Raw genomic sequence first — 17,988 nt, 5'->3', positions numbered from 1 at the left:
ATTAAAAAAAGAAGCACTTGTACAATGATGAAGTTCCCAACTGACAGCAGGTACCAGGCCATCCTGATGAAATACAAAACATTTTTTCCAACAATAGTAAAAGTATCCTAAGCAAAACTTTCAGTATTCTGCAAAACACGTCTTGCAGTTACACCTGTCTGTAATCTTACCTCCACAGAAGAGTCACACATGATGTGCAACTTGTTTTCTTTTCATTCTGATTTCATTAAGATGTTATAGTCATAGAGGTTCGGTAAACTGAGGAGGATCACCACCTTCTTCATTAAGGCTGACATTTTCCTCAAGTTACCAAGAGGAAACACTAACTTCTAGTTAAAGAACTTTCTGTTCCACAGATGCTTTGTGACATTAACCCACTCTGTGACATCATCGACTTTACATTAGAAAGGCAATTTGTCCCAAACAGAAAGAAGCCCAGTGTCATCTCGCCTCTGGTAAGACTGGCAGTGATACAATGAAATAGTAAAATGGTCTAATTTTTACAACTTTAAATAAGTCAAACAAAGGTCATGTGTTTAAAAGTGGGGAGTTCCAGAAATTAAAAGCTGTAAACACAATGATAAATCAATTTTTACTGGGCTGAGGGATCGAATTACAAAACGTTATTGTGATGAAGTTTTAAATTACTAATACAATGCTATACATTTCTGGCTTTTTGGTTTAAAAGGGGATGTTCATTTCAACAATATTGTTCTTTCATACAGAAAGAAGATCTAGTGAGAGGGATGTGAAGTAGAAATGTATGAAATTCCTAACTGATATGCTGAAAATGAAAGATTCTATTAAGAACCCCCAAGCAATGAGTATGCAGTTATTTTTCTATTTTAATTGTATGTATTTCTGTGGCATTCGTAAAATATCACTAACAGCAAACTACATTTCCCATCAGCAGAAGTAATATGCTACATGAATCCTTTAAAACAGACCAACACACAAGATACACAGCATTGTCTCTTTCATTGCGCAAATTATTATGCCCAGCTTTTTCTGTTTCTGTCACCACATTGTACTGGTACTCTGGTTTCTGTGTGAAAGAGCCACACCAGCATTAAGTGCACATGTGAGATCTCCCAGGTCATCTAAAACCAATGCCCCACATGCCAAAAATATCTCTATTTCAAACACCTGAAGATTTTGCCATTGATACATACAACTGTAAACATTCAAACACCTCTTGTGAAAACAATATTCAATCTATACCAAAGAATACAGTATCATCACATCTAGGCATAAGAAAGTAGCCTCCCTTTAGCTTGGTTACCCCCACGTTTGGCCTGTTTGACAGTGTGTTTGGCTATGTCTACTGGGATCCTGCTAATCAGGACCCCAGCGGACACAGACAATTCAGTAGTTATGCTCTCTCCCTTACATTTGGTTGTTGGATACTGTTAAGACAGTATTTCATCCACAATTGGCATACTGGTGCCCTCTTATAAGTGCTACTTACCCAGGGCATTGGGTTCCAGGGGATCCCTATGGGCTGCAGCATATATTTTGCCACCCATAGGGAGCACATGCAAAGGCTTTCGCAGGACTGCCATTGAAGCCTGCATGAAAAGGTTCAAGCACCCTTTCACTGCCATTTACACTGCACCAGGTCACTTATAAGTCACCTCTTTAGCAAGCCCTCCAGCCCTGAGGGCAGGGTACAAAGTGCCTGTGTGTGAGGGCACCCATGCAGTAGCAGAGGTGCCCCCACTGATAATGAGTCAGTCACAAAATGTCCTTTTTCAGTCCAAATTAACTTTAGCACATTCCGACTTGGGATGTTGTGGTTGAAAATCCTGTGATTTGTGAATCACAGCCTTTGCAATTGTAAGAGCACTTATTACCTGTGCCCCTAGGTTCTCTCCCAAGTGGCTGACATTTCTACTAACACTGGGGCAGCAGGCATAAAGCATTACATTCTCATGACATTTCGACAACAGGTTTTCATTTAAACTGCTTTTTATAATGTGTAAAATTTACATTTTAAAGGAGCCATGATTGCTGAAAATATGTAACTGATTGTTTTTTGCAAACTGAAAACAAAATGCCTAAACATACTGACAATAAAAAGCTCACCTTATGCCAAGCTTGATACCAACAAATTCAATAAAGAAGCACTTGTACAATGATGAAGTTCCCAACTGACAGCAGGTACCAGGCCATCCTGATGAAATACAAAACATTTTTTCCAACAATAGTAAAAGTATCCTCAGCAAAACTTTCAGTATTCTGCAAGACACGTCTTGCAGTTACACCTGTCTGTAATCTTTCCTCCACAGAAGAGTCACACATGATGTGCAACTTGTTTTCTTTTCATTCTGATTTCATTAAGATGTTATAGTCATAGAGGTTTAGTAAACTGAGGAGGATCACCACCTTCTTCATTAAGGCTGACATTTTCCTCAAGTTACCAAGAGGGAACACTAACTTCTAGTTAAAGAACTTTCTGTTCCACAGATGCTTTGTGACATTAAGCCACGCTGTGACATCATCGACTTTACATTAGAAAGGCAATTTGTCATAAACAGAAAGAAGCCCAGTGTCATCTCGCCTCTGGTAAGACTGGCAGTGATACAATGAAATAGTAAAATGGTCTAATTTGTACAACTTTAAAAAAGTCAAACAACGGTCATGTGTTTAAAAGTGGGGAGTTCCAGAAATTAAAAGCTGTAAACACAATGATAACTCCATTTTTACTCGGCTGAGGGATTGAATTACAAAACATTATTGTGATAAAGTTTTAAGTTACTAATATGCTATACATTTCTGGCTTTTTGGTTTAAAAGGGGATGTTCATTTCAACAATATTGTTCTTTCATACAGAAAGAAGATCTAGTGAGAGGGATGTGAAGTAGAAATGTATGAAATTCCTAACTGATATGCTGAAAATGAAAGATTCTATTAAGTACCCCCAAGCAATGAGTATGTATTCCTGTTTCTATTTTAATTGTATGTATTTCTGTGGCATTCATAAAATATCACTAACAGCAAACTACATTTCCCATGAGCAGAAGTAATATGCTACATGAATCCTTTAAAACAGACCAACACACAAGATACACAGCATTGTCTCTTTCATTGCGCAAATTATTATGCCCAGCCTTTTCTGTTTCTGTCACCACATTGTACTGGTACTCTGGTTTCTGTCTGAAAGAGCCACACCAGCATTAAGTACACATGTGAGATCTCCCAGGTCATCTAAACCAATGCCCCACATGCAAAACTTATCTCAATTTCAAACACCTGAAGATTTTGCCATTGATACATACAAGGGTAAACATTCAAACACCTCTTGTGAAAACAGTATTCAATCCCTACCAAAGAATACAGTATCATCACATCTAGGCGTAAGAAAGTAGCCTCCCTTTTGCTTGGTTACCCCCACGTTTGGCCTGTTTGACAGTGTGTTTGGCTGTGTCTACTGGGAACCTGCTAATCAGGACCCCAGCGGACACAGACATTTCAGTAGTTATGCTCTCTCCCTTACATTTGGTTGTTGGATACTGTTAAGACAGTATTTCATCCACAATTGGCATACTGGTGCCCTCTTTTAAGTCCTTAGCATATGATACCTTCTTACCCAGGGCATTGGGTTCCAGGGGATCCCTATGGGCTGCAGCATATATTTTGCCACCCATAGGGAGCACATGCAAAGGCTTTTGCAGGACTGCCATTGAAGCCTGCATGAAAAGGTTCAAGCACCCTTTCACTGCCATTTACACTGCACCAGGTCTCTTATAAGTCACCTCTTTAGCAAGCCCTCCAGCCCTGAGGGCAGGGTACAAAGTGCCTGTGTGTGAGGGCACCCATGCAGTAGCAGAGGTGCCCCCACTGATAATGAGTCAGTCACAAAATGTCCTTTTTCAGTCCACATTAACTTTAGCACATTCTGACTTGGGATGTTGTGGTTGAAAATCCTGTGATTTGTGAATCACAGCCTTTGCAAATGTAAGAGCACTTATTACCTGTGCCCCTAGGTTCTCTCCCAAGTGGCTGACATTTCTACTAACACTGGGGCAGCAGGCATAAAGCATTACATTCTCATGACATTTCGACAACAGGTTTTCATTTAAACTGCTTTTTATAATGTGTAAAATTTACATTTTAAAGGAGCCATGATTGCTGAAAATATGTAACTGATTGTTTTTTGCAAACTGAAAACAAAATGCCTAAACATACTGACAATAAAAAGCTCACCTTATGCCAAGCTTGATACCAACAAATTAAATAAAGAAGCACTTGTACAATGATGAAGTTCCCAACTGACAGCAGGTACCAGGCCATCCTGATGAAATACAAAACATTTTTTCCAACAATAGTAAAAGTATCCTCAGCAAAACTTTCAGTATTCTGCAAGACACGTCTTGCAGTTACACCTGTCTGTAATCTTTCCTCCACAGAAGAGTCACACATGATGTGCAACTTGTTTTCTTTTCATTCTGATTTCATTAAGATGTTATAGTCATAGAGGTTTAGTAAACTGAGGAGGATCACCACCTTCTTCATTAAGGCTGACATTTTCCTCAAGTTACCAAGAGGGAACACTAACTTCTAGTTAAAGAACTTTCTGTTCCACAGATGCTTTGTGACATTAAGCCACTCTGTGACATCATCGACTTTACATTAGAAAGGCAATTTGTCCTAAACAGAAAGAAGCCCAGTGTCATCTCGCCTCTGGTAAGACTGGCAGTGATACAATGAAATAGTAAAATGGTCTAATTTGTACAACTTTAAAAAAGTCAAACAACGGTCATGTGTTTAAAAGTGGGGAGTTCCAGAAATTAAAAGCTGTAAACACAATGATAACTCCATTTTTACTCGGCTGAGGGATTGAATTACAAAACATTATTGTGATAAAGTTTTAAGTTACTAATATGCTATACATTTCTGGCTTTTTGGTTTAAAAGGGGATGTTCATTTCAACAATATTGTTCTTTCATACAGAAAGAAGATCTAGTGAGAGGGATGTGAAGTAGAAATGTATGAAATTCCTAACTGATATGCTGAAAATGAAAGATTCTATTAAGTACCCCCAAGCAATGAGTATGTATTCCTGTTTCTATTTTAATTTTATGTATTTCTGTGGCATTCATAAAATATCACTAACAGCAAACTACATTTCCCATAAGCAGAAGTAATATGCTACATGAATCCTTTAAAACAGACCAACACACAAGACACAGAGCATTGTCTCTTTCATTGCGCAAATTATTATGCCCAGCCTTTTCTGTTTCTGTCACCACATTGTACTGGTACTCTGGTTTCTGTCTGAAAGAGCCACACCAGCATTAAGTACACATGTGAGATCTCCCAGGTCATCTAAACCAATGCCCCACATGCAAAACTTATCTCAATTTCAAACACCTGAAGATTTTGCCATTGATAAATACAAGGGTAAACATTCAAACACCTCTTGTGAAAACAGTATTCAATCCCTACCAAAGAATACAGTATCATCACATCTAGGCGTAAGAAAGTAGCCTCCCTTTAGCTTGGTTACCCCCACGTTTGGCCTGTTTGACAGTGTGTTTGGCTGTGTCTACTGGGAACCTGCTAATCAGGACCCCAGCGGACACAGACAATTCAGTAGTTATGCTCTCTCCCTTACATTTGGTTGTTGGATACTGTTAAGACAGTATTTCATCCACAATTGGCATACTGGTGCCCTCTTTTAAGTCCTTAGCATATGATACCTACTTACCCAGGGCATTGGGTTCCAGGGGATCCCTATGGGCTGCAGCATATATTTTGCCACCCATAGGGAGCACATGCAAAGGCTTTTGCAGGACTGCCATTGAAGCCTGCATGAAAAGGTTCAAGCACCCTTTCACTGCCATTTACACTGCACCAGGTCTCTTATAAGTCACCTCTTTAGCAAGCCCTCCAGCCCTGAGGGCAGGGTACAAAGTGCCTGTGTGTGAGGGCACCCATGCAGTAGCAGAGGTGCCCCCACTGATAATGAGTCAGTCACAAAATGTCCTTTTTCAGTCCACATTAACTTTAGCACATTCTGACTTGGGATGTTGTGGTTGAAAATCCTGTGATTTGTGAATCACAGCCTTTGCAAATGTAAGAGCACTTATTACCTGTGCCCCTAGGTTCTCTCCCAAGTGGCTGACATTTCTACTAACACTGGGGCAGCAGGCATAAAGCATTACATTCTCATGACATTTCGACAACAGGTTTTCATTTAAACTGCTTTTTATAATGTGTAAAATTTACATTTTAAAGGAGCCATGATTGCTGAAAATATGTAACTGATTGTTTTTTGCAAACTGAAAACAAAATGCCTAAACATACTGACAATAAAAAGCTCACCTTATGCCAAGCTTGATACCAACAAATTAAAAAAAGAAGCACTTGTATAATGATGAAGTTCCCAACTGACAGCAGGTACCAGGCCATCCTGATGAAATACAAAACATTTTTTCCAACAATAGTAAAAGTATCCTAAGCAAAACTTTCAGTATTCTGCAAAACACGTCTTGCAGTTACACCTGTCTGTAATCTTTCCTCCACAGAAGAGTCACACATGATGTGCAACTTGTTTTCTTTTCATTCTGATTTAATTAAGATGTTATAGTCATAGAGGTTCGGTAAACTGAGGAGGATCACCACCTTCTTCATTAAGGCTGACATTTTCCTCAAGTTACCAAGAGGAAACACTAACTTCTAGTTAAAGAACTTTCTGTTCCACAGATGCTTTGTGACATTAACCCACTCTGTGACATCATCGACTTTACATTAGAAAGGCAATTTGTCCCAAACAGAAAGAAGCCCAGTGTCATCTCGCCTCTGGTAAGACTGGCAGTGATACAATGAAATAGTAAAATAGTCTAATTTTTACAACTTTAAATAAGTCAAACAAAGGTCATGTGTTTAAAAGTGGGGAGTTCCAGAAATTAAAAGCTGTAAACACAATGATAAATCAATTTTTACTGGGCTGAGGGATCGAATTACAAAACGTTATTGTGATGAAGTTTTAAATTACTAATACAATGCTATACATTTCTGGCTTTTTGGTTTAAAAGGGGATGTTCATTTCAACAATATTGTTCTTTCATACAGAAAGAAGATCTAGTGAGAGGGATGTGAAGTAGAAATGTATGAAATTCCTAACTGATATGCTGAAAATGAAAGATTCTATTAAGTACCCCCAAGCAATGAGTATGTATTCCTGTTTCTATTTTAATTTTATGTATTTCTGTGGCATTCGTAAAATATCACTAACAGCAAACTACATTTCCCATGAGCAGAAGTAATATGCTACATGAATCCTTTAAAACAGACCAACACACAAGATACACAGCATTGTCTCTTTCATTGCGCAAATTATTATGCCCAGCTTTTTCCGTTTCTGTCACCACATTGTACTGGTACTCTGGTTTCTGTCTGAAAGAGCCACACCAGCATTAAGTACACATGTGAGATCTCCCAGGTCATCTAAAACCAATGCCCCACATGCAAAAATTATCTCTATTTCAAACACCTGAAGATTTTGCCATTGATATATACAAGAGTAAACATTCAAACACCTCTTGTGAAAACAATATTCAATCCCTACCAAATAATACAGTATCATCACATCTAGGCGTAAGAAAGTAGCCTCCCTTTAGCTTGGTTACCCCCACGTTTGGCCTGTTTGACAGTGTGTTTGGCTGTGTCTACTGGGAACCTGCTAATCAGGACCCCAGCGGACACAGACAATTCAGTAGTTATGCTCTCTCCCGTACATTTGGTTGTTGGATACTGTTAAGACAGTATTTCATCCACAATTGGCATACTGGTGCCCTCTTATAAGTCCTTAGCATATGATACCTACTTACCCAGGGCATTGGGTTCCAGGGGATCCCTATGGGCTGCAGCATATATTTTGCCACCCATAGGGAGCACATGCAAAGGCTTTTGCAGGACTGCCATTGAAGCCTGCATGAAAAGGTTCAAGCACCCTTTCACTGCCATTTACACTGCACCAGGTCACTTATAAGTCACCTCTTTAGCAAGCCCTCCAGCCCTGAGGGCAGGGTACAAAGTACCTGTGTGTTAGGGCGCCCATGCAGTAGCAGAGGTGCCCCCACTGATAATGAGTCAGTTACAAAATGTCCTTTTTCAGTCCAAATTAACTTTAGCACATTCTGACTTGGGGTGTTGTGGTTGAAAATCCTGTGATTTGTGAATCACAGCCTTTGCAATTGTAAGAGCACTTAATACCTGTGCCCCTAGGTTCTCTCCCAAGTGGCTGACATTTCTACTAACACTGGGGCAGCAGGCATAAAGCATTACATTCTCATGACATTTCGACAACAGGTTTTCATTTAAACTGCTTTTTATAATGTGTAAAATTTACATTTTAAAGGAGCCATGATTGCTGAAAATATGTAACTGATTGTTTTTTGCAAACTGAAAACAAAATGCCTAAACATACTGACAATAAAAAGCTCACCTTATGCCAAGCTTGATACCAACAAATTAAATAAAGAAGCACTTGTACAATGATGAAGTTCCCAACTGACAGCAGTGTTGTATCCTCCATTGAAATAAGGAAACTCCAAGGGGCTTGTTTTGTCTCAAACAAGAAGATTTATTCCTCTGTCAAGACCAACGTCCTCCAGCCACTGAGTCAAAGCAGCAACCAACTGCCCAGCTCAGAACCTGTGAGGTCATCGGAATTCCAGCTGATACATTCCATAAAGACATATTACACATTTAGATAGAATTATAAAACACAACACATCTTCCCCCTTCCAAACAAACTGACCCCCCCAAAACAACAAAAACCCCAATAAAATGTGGCCACCCTCAATACATAACATATTGATTCAGATACTTGGGTTTAGATACGTTCCTTCTAGGTCTGTCCAACACTTCCCTCGTATCCAACCGAATCACACCTTCATTGGACCTCTCAGATTGGTCCAAAACGCCAGTAGTGTGAGTACCACTACCAACATCCAATGCTCCATGACCCTGAAAGTCACCTTCTGAACTCCCTAAGAGCGGCCCAGAACCTTCTTCCTCAAGGTCTACACCTTGTCTCACGTCCTTGCACACTCCCCGCTCCAAGGAACCACCATCCCCTATAATAACATCATAACCTCCATCAAACCAAACATCAGACAACCCTCTATTCAGCTCTGAAACCGGAACAGCAACCTTCACCACATTCCTCATGCTCCACCATTTGCCTCCTTCCACCATAACAGAATGTTTAGACACCCTAATAACCTTAGTGATGGGAAAAAAACTAGAAACTCCTTTCCTTTTCCCTTGAGGTTTCTTCACTCTAACTGCATCACCGACAGCAAAAGGAAATGCCTTAACTCTTTTGAGATTGTCATATCTCCTCTTACTCCTACTTTGATGTCTCTCTACGTTTTCTCTTACCTGACTGAGATCAACGTTTGCATCACTCCCCAAGGTTTCTTGCACCACCCACTCAGGAGAGAGTTCATTACCCGAGTGCCTGCCCTTCAAAAGCACAAAAGGAGCAACGCCTGTAGAAGAATGTGGCGTGTTGTGATAACTCCAGATCCTTTCTGAAACCGCTTCTTGCACGTTAACCCCCAAACTGACAGCCAATTGAATGGTCTCCTTGATCATCCTGTTCACCCTTTCTACTAAACCATTCCCTTGCGGACTATATAAAGCAGTAGTAAGATGCTTTATATTACATTTCCTTAAAAAATTCACCATCCGATGTGAGATAAATTGTACACCATTGTCAGAGACCAAAAACTCAGGAATCCCCTCCCAATGAAAAATCTCCTTCAAGAAATCAATCACGCTGGTAGTGTTCGGTTCTCTCAAAAATTTATATGATACCCATTTAGAAAAATAATCCACTGCAACCAATACATATTTCTTCACATCATTGCAAGCTCCTAACGGACCCATAAAATCTATACCCAACTTCTGCCACGGCTTGTCAGGGAAGGGTACAGAACACAAAGGCACCTCCCTGGTGTGCAAACTTTTATCCGCTACTCTACAACTACCACAATTCTTAATTACTACTTCTACTTCAGAATCCATACCTGGCCACCAATAATATAAACGTAACCGTCTTCTCGTACCAGTAATGCCAACATGCCCTTGATGAGCCAATTTTATTAGTCTGAGCCTTAGCTCGCTGGGAGGAATCAAACGTTCACCCCTCAAAACCAAATCGTCTTCCACATTTAACTCCTCCTTGATCTTGCCATAAGATTTCATTACATCCGACAATCCCCCACCCGTAGGCCAACCTTCACGAATATACTTTTTAAGGAGTAGTAAAAACGTATCCTTGCTCACCGCCTCTTTCCAAACCAGCCTAGAGATGACTTCACCAGCTGCAACCACACCATCAATCATGCCCACCACGACATCTTCCTCGACTGACAGTTTCTCAAACCCAGTGTCATTGACAGGACACCTAGACAGGAAGTCTGCCCTGCAGTTATTAGTCCCTGCAATGTGCTTCATCTTCATATTAAATTCATACAACCTGGCTAACAATCTGGTCAGCCTAGGACTGGTTTTATTAAAAACCTTGTCGTTCCAAAGATAGACCAAAGGCTTGTGATCGGTGACAAGCGTGAACTCCCTTCCCCAAACATATGTTGAGAAATGATTAACTCCCCATACACAAGCCAACGCCTCCCTCTCAATCGTGCTATAATTCATCTCAGCATCCGATAAATGTCTAGATGCAAATGCGATTGTATGCTCCTTCCCTTTCTCCATCTGACTAAGAATGGCTCCCAAACCAACACCACTTGCATCCACAGTAATTACTGAAGGTAGATTCTCGTCAAATGGGTGAAGAGCAGGAACCTGTACAATGAGAGACTTAAGCGTGGAAAAAGCTTGCTCCTGCTCCTCCAGCCATAAAAACTTTTCCCCCTTCCTGAGAATCCTCCTTAACGGTTCCGACAAGTAAGCAAAATTTTGCACAAAACGTGAGTAGTACTCACAAAGACCCAAAAAGGATCTCACCTGATCTTTATTGTTAGGAGTAGGAGAATTCTCAATAGCCATTAATAAGTCTCTTTTAGAAAGAATGCCTTGTGCAGAAATTTGATGGCCTAGATAATCAACAGAATCTACCATAAACTTACACTTGTCTTTTCTAACCGTTATCCCATGATCATTCAGAATTCCCAACACTCTGTCCAACATGAGTACATGGTCTTGAAAAGATTCCGGACCAATTAAAATGTCATCCTGGTAAGCTAAAACACCCTGTATGTCGCTGAATAACTGAAACATAAGTTTCTGGAATACGGACGCCGCGGAGGCTAAGCCAAACGGCATTCGCAAAAATCTAAAAGCCCCAAACGGGGTAATAAACGTGGTGAGTGAACGGGATTCCTTACTTAACTCCACTTGATGATAGGCAGACCTAAGGTCAATCGTAGAGAAAACCTTCATTCCCCCCAAACGAGCCAATAACTCTTGAATTTTGGGCAAAGGAAAACAATCAACCAAAATGTTTTTGTTTAAAGATCTCAAGTCAATACATAATCTTAACTCTCCAGTCTTCTTAACCGCGACTACAATTGGAGACACCCATTGTGAAGAGTCAACTGGTTCAATAACTCCATCACTGCATAAATCACACAGATGCTCTTTCAATTTTCCCCTGACACTCAAAGGTACATTACGTACCCTATGTACAACAGGAACAGCATCAGGTTTGAGAATAATTCTATGTTCATACCCCCTCACTAAACCAAGTTTATTGCTGAAAACTTCAGAGTGTTTAATAAGAACTGTGGTTCTAAAAATTCTGGACCCATGTAATTTACTTTGCCACAGCAGTACGATTTTAGTATCAAAAGACTGATAATGACTAGTACACTAAGCATGAGCATTATCGCTCAATTCCAGCAGCGTTTTCACCTCGAAATCGCCATTTTCGTCCTGCACTTGTGGCTCCCATTTTTAAAAGTTGCCCTCTCATAGGCTTATAATACAGTCAGATTTGATTCCAAGGACACGTACACCTTGATTGACTTTTCTCTGACCTGGGCAAGCTGGAACCATTGCCTCAGGCCAAACATGTTTGGTCAGTCCCTCTCCCAGTGGCCGAATCAGATAGCATCAATGCACACCATGCCATAAAACCCTTATTATCGCTCACACACCCTGCCTAATCTTGCTCACACCTGCACCTGCTCTTTTCTTCTTTTTACTTTACGAGGGGGAGGTGCCCGTTTTTATTGGGGGTCCACACTTATCTGATGTAAAATACTAGGCCTTGCCAGGTAATTTATTATGGGTTGGATGACATGAAATATGAGGTTTCATCATGACACTGTTTTTTCCTTTGTAGTGAAAACATGTGAATGACCAACCAAAATGTCAAGAATGTTTGCCTGAAGCTTAAAAAACTGTATATAAGGAAACCTGATTTTGCATTGACAGACAGTCTCCTGAGAACATACAAACCGTGCTGTTGTATTTCTAGGACGCTTGTTACTTGGTTGCAGCCAATAAATTTGATCTTTGACTTCACCTAGAAGACTCTGAGTTTCTGTGGTCTGAATCAGGAAAGTACCCGAGGTCTTTGGGTGTACCCTGGCACCGCTGGGTTACCGGATCAGTACCGGTTCTGAAAAACCCAGTACCTCAGAACATCCTGGATGGAATCTAGTTTAACCTCCACTTTCCCCACCAATGTAATGGGTTGATCGGTGCCTGGCCTAAGCACCATACCAAACTGCCCTTGATCCTTCCACCCCAAAATATTGTACCCTCTCTTGGCAACATACACTTTAGAGTCAATGTTCTTGTGCTGGTAACTAATTTTTCCAATAAAGTACCCCAACATATCAATCTCTTGGCCATCAAATGCTATGGTTTTTATATCAGGAGCAGATAAAGGAGAGTCACTCCAAAAGGAATGATAATTTGGGTCAGAAACAATCGTTATTGGTGAACCTGAATCCACCGTAACTTTCAATTTAACTTCAACAATCATGACTTCACAAACCGGGTCTTTGGAACGCTTAAGACCAGACTTACAATTGGATGCATCATTAACTATCAGAACACACTTTTTGGAAAGATGCAAATCACCACACTCACCCACTTGCCTCTCAAACAATTGTTGCTGTTCAACCAACATTACTTTTTGATCTTGTTTACACACTCGAGCGAAATGACCAGTCTTCTTACACTTCATACATGTTTTCCCTAAAGCTGGACAAATAGGAGAATTGGCCAAGTGTGAATTAGAGCCACACCTGAAACACAACAGCTTTTTGGTGTTGCTCTTTTTCAAATCCGGGGTAGTGGGCATAATAGTTTTAGATTTCTGTGATACCAAACAAACATCTTCAACTGGTGACCCTCTCACTTTACCCAATTCTTTAGAGGCTAACATAGAACGTTCAATCCCTCTAGCAATTTCCAATGTTTCCTTCAACGTTGGGTCTCTACAACATAAGATCTTTTCTTGAATTTTAGAATCATAACAATTAACAACAAGTTGATCTCTAAGATACTGGTCCAAAGGACCTACAAATTCACAAGTAGACGCTAAAATCCGAAGTTCAGCTACAAAACTGTCAATTGATTCATGCTGAAGTTGTTTCTGTGTGAAAAATTTGTGTCTCTCAACGATGATGCTGAGGTCATCTTTGAAGTGGTTTTCTAATCTTCTCACAGCTTCGGTGAACACGTCCCAATCACCAGTGGCAAAAGGTTGCGCCTGGGGTTGATGGTCGAAAATTCTTTGCCCTTCTGTGCCAAGGCAATTATACAAAATCGCCTCTTTGCGAGCAGCAGAAAAGTTAACCCCATCAATAGCAACCAAATAGCTCTCAAAGGATTTAAACCAATGTTGCCATCTTATCACAGGGATGCCAGGTTCAGGAAGAAAAGTTAATGGTAAGTTAGCTGTTTGCATATTGAAGGTAAAATAAAAACAAAAGCCAGCTGGGTGAGAGCGTGCAAAGCGCCAGTTAAAAATACACTTGCTGCACGTAATTTGCACAACGTGTGTGCAAAACTCGCGATGAGACTGAAAACTAGGCGAGTATTGTGTCTCAACAACCAACTTGAGGCCGATACCGAGTCGAATGATTCCAAAAGGCTTTGTAAGTCCTTGTCATGTGTAGATCACGCACAGTTCAATAATATGGCAGAATAACTAAAACTGAAAAATCGATGAAGATCAACACCGCCAGAAAGTTGACTTCTCTGTCAACAGTAACAACTTATCGCAAACATCCAGCCTACGAAGGATAGAGAACATGCAAACGTGGCGTCTGTTACTTAGCAACCGACATTGTAGCAAACCAGGAATGCACGCGTCCGGACGCCGTAATCTCTCGTGGATCCGAAACTATTTAACTGATTGGCTCGCTCTTCCGCATGGCGTCCGTTACCTGGCAACCAAATAATGTTGCACGTAAGTGAAAAACAAAGCAAAACGGCGCTTTAAAAATGTTACCGCAGTCATCCAGTGAACATCTCCGAACAAGGAAACCGGCAGCAATGTCATTGATTACAGAAGTAACTGAATGAAAGGCCGTGAGGACACGAAGAAATAGTTGCGGTCGCGTGGGTTCAAATGGTGTTGACCAGCTCGTCGCCAAAAGATGTTGTATCCTCCATTGAAATAAGGAAACTCCAAGCGGCTTGTTTTGTCTCAAACAAGAAGATTTATTTCTCTGTCAACACCAACGTCCAGCCACCGAGTCAAAGCAGTAACCAACTGCTCAGCTCAGAACCTGTGAGATCATCGGAATTCCAGCTGATACATTCCATAAAGACATATTACACATTTAGATAGAATTACAAAACACAACACCTCCCTTTAGCTTGGTTACCCCCACGTTTGGCCTGTTTGACAGTGTGTTTGGCTGTATCTATTGGGATCCTGCTAATCAGGACCCCAGCGGACACAGACAATTCAGTAGTTATGCTCTCTCCCTTACATTTGGTTGTTGGATACTGTTAAGACAGTATTTCATCCACAATTGGCATACTGGTGCCCTCTTATAAGTCCTTAGCATATGATACCTACTTGCCCTGGGCATTGGGTTCCAGGGGATCCCTATGGGCTGCAGCATATATTTTGCCACCAATAGGAGCACATGCAAAAGCTTTTGCAGGACTGCCATTGAAGCCTGCATGAAAAGGTTCAAGCACCCTTTCACTGCCATTTACACTGCACCAGGTCTCTTATAAGTCACCTCTTTAGCAAGCCCTCCAGCCCTGAGGGCAGGGTACAAAGAGCCTGTGTGTGAGGGCACCCATGCAGTAGCAGAGGTGCCCCCACTGATAATGAGTCAGTCACAAAATGTCCTTTTTCAGTCCCCATTAACTTTAGCACATTCCGACTTGGGATGTTTTGGTTGAAAATCCTGTGATTTGTGAATCACAGCCTTTGCAATTGTAAGAGCACTTATTACCTGTGCCCCTAGGTTCTCTCCCAAGTGGCTGACATTTCTACTAACACTGGGGCAGCAGGCATAAAGCATTACAGTCTCATGACATTTCGACAACAGGTTTTCATTTAAACTGCTTTTTATAATGTGTAAAATTTACATTTTAAAGGAGCCATGATTGCTGAAAATATGTAACTGATTATTTTTTGCAAACTGAAAACAAAATGCCTAAACATACTGACAATAAAAAGCTCACCTTATGCCAAGCTTGATACCAACAAACTAAATAAAGAAGCACTTGTACAATGATGAAGTTCCCAACTGACAGCAGGTACCAGGCCATCCTGATGAAATACAAAACATTTTTTCCAACAATAGTAAAAGTATCCTCAGCAAAACGTTCAGTATTCTGCAAAACATGTCTTGCAGTTACACCTGTCTGTAATCTTTCCTCCACAGAAGAGTCACACATGATGTGCAACTTGTTTTCTTTTCATTCTGATTTCATTAAGATGTTATAGTCATAGAGGTTTAGTAAACTGAGGAGGATCACCACCTTCTTCATTAAGGCTGACATTTTCCTCAAGTTACCAAGAGGGAACACTAACTTCTAGTTAAAGAACTTTCTGTTCCACAGATGCTTTGTGACATTAACCCACTCTGTGACATCATCGACTTTACATTAGAAAGGCAATTTGTCCTAAACAGAAAGAAGCCCAGTGTCATCTTGCCTCTGGTAAGGCTGGCAGTAATACAATGAAATAGTAAAATGGTCTAATTTGTACAACTTTAAATAAGTCAAACAAAGGTCATGTGTTTAAAAGTGGGGAGTTCCAGAAATTAAAAGCTGTAAACACAATGATAAATCCATTTTTACTGGGCTGAGGGATCGAATTACAAAACGTTATTGTGATGAAGTTTTAAGTTACTAATATAATGCTATACATTTCTGGCTTTTTGGTTTAAAAGGGGATGTTCATTTCAACAATATTGTTCTTTCATACAGAAAGAAGATCTAGTGAGAGGGATGTGAAGTAGAAATGTATGAAATTCCTAACTGATATGCTGAAAATGAAAGATTCTACTAAGTACCCCCAAGCAATAAGTATGTATTACTGTTTCTATTTTAATTTTATGTATTTCTGTGGCATTCGTAAAATATCACTAATAGCAAACTACATTTCCCATGAGCAGAAGTAATATGCTACATGAATCCTTTAAAACAGACCAACACACAAGATACACAGCATTGTCTCTTTCATTGCGCAAATTATTATGCCCAGCTTTTTCTGTTTCTGTCACCACATTGTACTGGTACTCTGGTTTCTGTCTGAAAGAGCCACACCAGCATTAAGTACACATGTGAGATCTCCCAGGTCATCTAAACCAATGCCCCACATGCAAAAATTATCTCTATTTCAAACACCTGAATATTTTGCCATTGATACATACAAGGGAAAACATTCAAACACCTCTTGTGAAAACAGTATTCAATCCCTACCAAAGAATACAGTATCATCACATCTAGGCGTAAGAAAGTAGCCTCCCTTTAGCTTGGTTACCCCCACGTTTGGCCTGTTTGACAGTGTGTTTGGCTGTGTCTACTGGGATCCTGCTAATCAGGACCCCAGCGGACACAGACAATTCAGTAGTTATGCTCTCTCCCTTACATTTGGTTGTTGGATACTGTTAAGACAGTATTTCATCCACAATTGGCATACTGGTGCCCTCTTATAAGTCCTTAGCATATGATACCTACTTACCCAGGACATTGGGTTCCAGGGGATCCCTATGGGCTGCAGCATATATTTTGCCACCCATAGGGAGCACATGCAAAGGCTTTCGCAGGACTGCCATTGAAGCCTGCATGAAAAGGTTCAAGCACCCTTTCACTGCCATTTACACTTCACCAGGTCTCTTATAAGTCACCTCTTTATCAAGCCCTCCAGCCCTGAGGGCAGGGTACAAAGTGCCTGTGTGTGAGAGCACCCATGCACTAGCAGAGGTGCCCCCACTGATAATGAGTCAGTCACAAAATGTGCTTTTTCAGTCAAAATTAAGTTTAGCACATCCCGACTTGGGATGTTGTGGTTGCAAATCCTGTGATTTGTGAATCACGGCCTTTGCAATTGTAAGAGCACTTATAACCTAGGTTCTCTCGCAAGTGGCTGACATTTCTACTAACACTGGGGCAGCAGGTATAAAGCGTTACATTCTCATGACATTTCGACAACAGGTTTTCATTTCAACTGCTTTTTATAATGTGTAATATTTACATTTTAGAGGAACCATGATTGCTGAAAATATGTAACTGATTGTTTTTTGTAAACTGAAAACAAAATTCCTAAACATACTGACAATAAAAAGCTCACCTTATGCCAAGCTTGATACCAACAAATTAAATAAAGAAGTACTTGTACCATGATGAAGTTCCCAAATGACAGCAGGTACCAGGCCATCCTGATGCAATACAAAACATTTTTTTGAACATTCGTAAAAGTATCCTCAGCAAAATTTTCAGTGTTCTGCAAAACACGTCTTGCAGTTACACTTGTTTATAATCTTTACTCCACAGAGGAGTCACACATGATGAGCAACT

At 40.4% G+C, this 17,988-nt stretch overlaps 1 long non-coding RNA gene across 1 annotated transcript in view; it reads right to left on the bottom strand.

The window, feature by feature from the left end:
- LOC138258620 (uncharacterized) overlaps window positions 1–17,988 on the bottom strand; it is a 137,856-nt gene that overhangs the window by 114,594 nt on the left and 5,274 nt on the right. The window lies entirely within an intron of this gene.

The sequence above is a fragment of the Pleurodeles waltl genome, chromosome 9 (assembly GCF_031143425.1).
Source record: "Pleurodeles waltl isolate 20211129_DDA chromosome 9, aPleWal1.hap1.20221129, whole genome shotgun sequence".
Lineage (NCBI taxonomy): Eukaryota > Metazoa > Chordata > Amphibia > Caudata > Salamandridae > Pleurodeles > Pleurodeles waltl.
Note: the sequence above shows the minus strand (reverse complement) of the source record. Positions and strands in the feature narration are given on the sequence as shown.